This window comes from Cibotium barometz, chromosome 3 (assembly GCF_041138505.1).
Source record: "Cibotium barometz isolate CiBa-2024 chromosome 3, ASM4113850v1, whole genome shotgun sequence".
In the NCBI taxonomy this organism is placed as follows: Eukaryota; Viridiplantae; Streptophyta; class Polypodiopsida; order Cyatheales; family Cibotiaceae; genus Cibotium; species Cibotium barometz.
In genome coordinates, this window is record NC_141048.1 from 75,366,580 (window position 1) to 75,373,050 (window position 6,471).

The following is a 6,471-nucleotide window of genomic DNA, read 5'->3' on the forward strand; positions in this document are numbered from 1 at the left end:
ATCCCTTAACTTGACTCACTGGGTCAAGTGTTAACAGTAGGAATCTGTGAGCACAATCCACTAATCTCTTAGTGATTTGCTAAAGTCATTATCGTCATTCCACTTACGAACATTATCATAGGGACTCGTCCCATTCATCCTCATTGTGGTTTTGCTTAGCTTATCGCTTTTCAACCAAAATTCAAGAATCATCAATTCAGAATCCAATTCAACTCATCAGTTCTCAACCAGAATTTTAAAATCATATCAACCACATTCAAATTCATCATCTGGATAACATTTTTGCTTATAATTTCAAGATCTTAGATTTACTCGTATACTGCCAGTAAAGAGCTGCAATTATACCCTCGATATATACGGGTAGTCAAGTCCTTGGAACTATAAGGTAAATACCATCATGTCTAGGCCTCAAGCAAGTCAGGGATTCCATACAATTATGGTACTTCCATCTGAAGACCCAATTATCAATTCATGAATTTCATTCTGAATATCAATTTGTATGAATTTTATCACACAATTCCAACCTTTTACTGCTACTTCATAAAATTTATGACATTTTTGGCTCCTCGGTTGATCCACTCTCTCTCTCTCTCTCTCTCTGTCTCTCTCTCGTCTAATGATAAAAAAATTTTGTTGTTTCTTGCTTATTTAAATTTCACTAACTAATTAGATTTTTTTGCATGATTAGACTTCAAGTTTTAATAGTCTCTTTGGACAATGTCTAAATAATTCTTTCATTATTTATGAAGGCTCACGCTCATCTTTGCTAATAACATTGTTTCAGAAATTTTGGGACTATTTTGAAGTCCCATTTCTTCAAAAAATATTTTATTTCTCCTATTTTAGCCTTGTTATTTCTTGTTGCATGATTTTAATATTGCTATATTTTATGGTATATCACTCAAGGGTAGGCTGAAAGTGGCCTTGAAAGAGTACTATCGCATCCTCTTTTTTCATTAAAGTCAAATAAAAGATCAAATTAAGAGGTGAACACTCGCTACCTATTTGACCAAAAAGAGCCGTGAAATAGCTTTCCTTTGCTATGCAATTGTCTAATGGGGAGTCATATATGAGTTTTCTTTTGCCATATAAATCGACCAAGAGATCTTATAAGAGATATCCTTGAGGATTTCTATGAGCTTATTTTACCTATGTAGATTGACAAAAATAGAAATTTAACCTTTATTTTTTAGAACTTTGGAACATTAGAGTGTTCAATTTAATCTATTTCCATGGGGTCGTATTCCATTCCTAGGTGCACATAAGAATTTCACTCGGCTAAAACACACACACCCTACCAACACGATGACACATGCACCGGAGTACCACAAGTGGGTATCACCCTTTCAAAATATTAGCCACTTTGAAGGTAGTCTAGACAAGCCATGGGATAAACCCTACATGTGAGTTGTTCGGCCAAGTGGAAGAACACCCTGCACAATTGTTCAAAACCGGACGTTGCAAGTTAACAAATTGCAATCTTTGATATCCATACACCATAATAAACATGCTAGGGGGTGCTAGAATCATGGTAGATGGTATAAAGAGATTGACTAGCATATACATTCTCTTATGAATCCCAATTCTAGGAAGTAAATGTTCATATACTCAAACCAATGATATAATCCTAAGTCTCAGTATAACTAAGGTGAGAGTAATGTTCTCATAAAATTGCTCGGTGCAACTGGCATAGGCATATATATGGGATCTGCCACATAACAACATATCTTGGTGTTCCCTTGCTTGCTCAAGACATCGGATCACTTAAGCTCTAATCTAGGGAGGTTGCAAGATGAGGGTACTCACTTTCGTTCACTCTCTCTAAAATTGGGACATCCATGCATCTCGGGCGGAGTACCTCGATCGTGATAGCGCCGTGAATTAAAACACGACACGTGCCTCCCAAGCCTAAATCGACATATCTCGATCGAGATGCCAACTAATGCCACGATAGCAGGTCCGGGTTTCCAGTCATCATCCATGTCACCATTACATGTCACCGCCACCACATTATCTCGATCGAGATATCTATGCCACTCGGATCCACATCAGGGCCACGCTGTATCCCCCTAGGCATATTTTACTAGCACATCTCCATCGTCCACGTATCTCGAACGAGAAATTAAAATCAAATCGCGACCATTCATTGTTCGAGGTAATGGGATACAATCTCCACCGTTCACGTATCTCGAACGAGATATTGAGATCCAATCTCCACCGTCCAAATAGCTCGTTTGAGATAGAGAAATAAAATCTCCACCATCCAAATATCTCGTTCGAGATACATAGATGCAATACATTAACCTTGTAACTTCAAACCCTAATGGGTATCATGTAACCAACATGCATAAAAGCTATTGTAATTGTGGAGTAGACACTGCCCTTGACCAATCCATAAGGCAAGTGGTAAGACCCTCCCTTTCCCTTCCCCATTTAAATCTACCTCATTACCCATGGAGGAGATATGGTATTCAAGGAAGCATCAAGCATGTTGTAAGAACATCTATAAGCAAACCATTTAAGCAAGGGTGGCAGCCTTGTCATGATCATTGTGTGAGAATGGTCAAGGTGGAAAGCATGTGGTGGAAGCAATGGCATGTATGTCTCCAACCATGTCATCTACAAGAAGTCAAGCAAATACAAAGAGTGGGGTGCACCATCATTGAGGTGTACATCTTCATCGACAACAAATAAAGACTTAGAAAGCATCATGAATACTTGTAAAATCCTAGATAATCACACCTATACTCCAAACCTTGTACGCCTAATGTTATAAAGGCTTCCTATGATCCAATACCACCTATTCCATTCTTCCATAGTTGGTATTGAGGGGGGCTATTAAGAGACTAAGGTTATGAGAAGGGTGAGAGAAGGGTGTGAGTGTGAATGGACTTAAGGTCCACTTGTTCACCTATTTAAAGGTGAGGCCATGAGGCATTTTGTATGTGAGCAAGGCCTAGTTGTATGTATAAGCAACTTAATAAGCAAGATATTATTCTTGTACTTTTTGAGTCTCTCCTCTCCACACACTTGATCTAGCATGAGCACCACGTTTTCTCAACACTAAAGAGTCCTTATTATAGACCTCTTGAAGTGGGTCATCCTGAAAGACCTTTGTCACTGGAATTTGTCGTACAAACTCCCATTGGTTCTTAGCCCCCTGATCCATTTTGCTCTTGCCTTTCCTGTCCCTTTCCAAATTTAGATCTACAAAAAGTAAATCATCTATGGATGGCTTTGAGGAGTGGGCATTGGATGGTCCAAGCATGTCCGGCTCAATGAGCCAATTATCTCTAGCCTCCCTTGCTCCGGAAGGCTTCGATAAGTCTAGGAACTCACTCTTAGAGAGCCCCCCTAATTTGTCTACATTCTCTGGATGATAGGTGACTTCGTAGTAGCGAACACCATCTCCACCCATGTACATGTTACCCTGGTCATTGACTAGAGGTGCTCTATCAAGCTCTGAGAAAAAGTCTACAATCTTAACGAGATATCGTTGTTGTAAATCCCTAAAGATCTGAGCTCCTTGAGCATTCGTGTGTAGACATATTGAAGTCTCACATTGCGTGGTAACCCCATGGTGTCGGCTTCAAATGGATTAAAAGATCTTGTGGTTGTCCTATTTGGGGCTAAGGGATGACTATTTGACGGCCCTAGATTGTCCATAGACAATGAGCTAGTTGTCCTGGAAAGGGTATCAGATTGGGATTCGAAAAAGGTTTCAGCAATATCTACCGAATTTTCTACCGATTGGGTCCCACTTTCCTGCGTAGGTACTCTGGAAGGTGCCCTAGACGTCTTGAACACCTTGTATTGTGGCCGGAGACCACGTAGACAGACTTCCACCTTATCATCATCATCTATTGACACACCAATAGATGCAAGGAATTCCACAATACCCTTTATCTTCAATGCATAGTCATTCATAGACATACTCTTTTTCTCCACAATATGGAGTTCATTCTTCAACTGTATCTTATGTGCCTTGGTATTTGTTTCATAGAGTTTTACCAAGGTGTCCCACGCCTCCTTGGGGGACTTGGCATCCTGAATGTGCCCAATCATGGCATCCTATATACTGATGGAGAGCCAATACATAACTTTTCTAGCTCCTTGGTTCCAATCCTTGAACTCTTTCACATCTACAGCAGTCAGATTGATCTCCGGTGTCTCCGGTGCCTCTTCATGCTCACCTTCTATGTAGTCCCAATAACCCTTTCCTATCAAGAAATTCGTCAATCTGAACCTCCAAGCATGGAAGTTGTTCTTATCAAGCTTCTCAGCCACAATCTCTTTTATGCCATCATTTGACATCTTGCCAGACACACAAATTTACCAGAAACAACACTCTAGTTTGTCCTCTGCTGTATTTTCTACAGCGGTACTGTAGTACACTCAAATGTCACAACCAGTGACCTTAATGTGCATACATACACCCAATGGCAACTGTTGACCTCCTTGCAGCACACACAGTGTCTGCACAGCCAATCTGTCTTCCTGCAGTTCTTAAAACAGAGTTCTGCAGAGAATCGATGACTTACCCGCAGTGCTTGAAATCGCCTGCTTTTTGAAAAACGGAGGTCCAGATACGCCCGAAACGCGTTTTCGGCTCAAAAAATTCCAGCTAATAGGAAAATATAGTTGCCCTATAGCTTTACTCCCGCGAAGAAAGCTCATCAATCAAAGATCGTTTGCCAGTGCCTCCCGTAGAGCTCCCGACAAGGGTGTAGTCACCAACACAAATAGGGAAGAGTAGTTGAAGCTCTTACCCTCGTATCACTTCCTGTGGTTCTCTTGCTTGTAGCTTAGCCCTTAGCATGAACCAGGCTCTGATACTATGAAAAGATGCAGGGGGAAGCGAGCTTGAGCTCTTGCAAAGCACACACACACTCACAATACCCTAATAGAGAACACACAAGGTGAGAGGCTGAAAATCTTCTTCTTCTTCACTCAACACTCAACACACCATATACAAAGATAAGAGTACACCTATATGAAAAGGTACTCAACCAATACATACTCAGGTTCTCTATAGTGTGAACCCAACTAAATGAGCTGGCGCTATAACTATGCCAGTCTCTAGAATGGCTGTCACATAGCCTATCATCGCACTTCACCGCCTCACTAGATGAGCTCGATATCTCAACAACGTCTCCCATGGATTTCAGTGAGAAGCTATCCCTGCATGATGCTTCTCCAAAGATCTTGGATAGTATCGGATCCTTGGTTGTTTGGTGTGGTTGAACTACTTTAGGTTGGATATTTGTTTCTCAGTCTCTTTGTTGGGCCGCCTTCTCATCCATGCCTCGGCAGCACTGACATTGGCAAGCAGGAAATAGGGTACTTTGGTATTTGAATGGTACTCTAGAGTATGGCATCTTCTATGATTGAGGGTGCACGCTTCTTGGATGGTCAAATTCAATTGGGTTGGTAATCTTGATACAAGGCAATCGAGGAGGGGATGTGTTTTCTCACTTGGTTCTGGAGTCATTTCATGGAGCAGCAAGAAGCAGCCCACAGTGACACTTTTTTCCACAGAGGTGGAGTATAGAGCATCTTGTTATGCTGCATGTGAGGCCATATGGTAGATTTATTGGTCTACTCTTCTTTGTTTGCAATAATTAGAGCTCTATCGCTCTTACCAAGAACCCTGTATTTCATGCTCGAACAAAGCACGTCAAGATACAATATCACTATGTTTGTGAATGGGTTTTGGCTGGAGACTTGTGCTTGTCCATACCCCACGGAAATGTAGCAGATTTGTTCACCCCAAGATGGCGTCCTAGAGTATCTTGCTTCCTCATCTTTGGCTTCTTAGAGTTTTCTTAGCATCTGCTAAGAGGGGGTAGCGTATCATCCCTGTATCATATTGGTCTAGTCATGTGTCCTCATGGAATTTTACCGAGTCGGCCATCTCTCCTGGAGAGTATATATGGTGAGATTCTCCCTACATGTTTGTGGTATCTAGTCCCTCACTTATGAGGCCTATGATCCCTTTTGCTCGGGGCCTTTCACCTTTTGCAGTCTCAACACGGTTTTTCTTGTGTTTTGCTCATCTCTCTCATGCACTCTCTCTCTGTCCTAAGTTTTTCTTCTATTCCATGCTTTCACACTGTGCTTTTTCACTGAATGGGGCCAAGGTGTTCTCGAAATTACATTTGAAAAGTGGGTACAAGGGTGGGGGTTAGAAGTGGAATGGCCCTAAGTTCTTAGGATTTCTTCCCCCCCCCCACGGATGAGTTGTGGAGTGGCTTATAGGTTGGTTCCAGAGGGGTAAGTGGAGCTTGGGGCTCCGAGGTGGACTCCTCTTCATGCCCCTTAGGGATGGTTTCACGCATGTGCATGGGTTTGGCCTGGGCCCCCATTTGTTTTCTTCATGATGTAGGGCATTGAAGTGGGGTTTAGGATGGTGTAAGGAGTGGATTTGGGTCATGTGAGTGGCCCATAATTGGCCATTTCTCTAGGATAGGA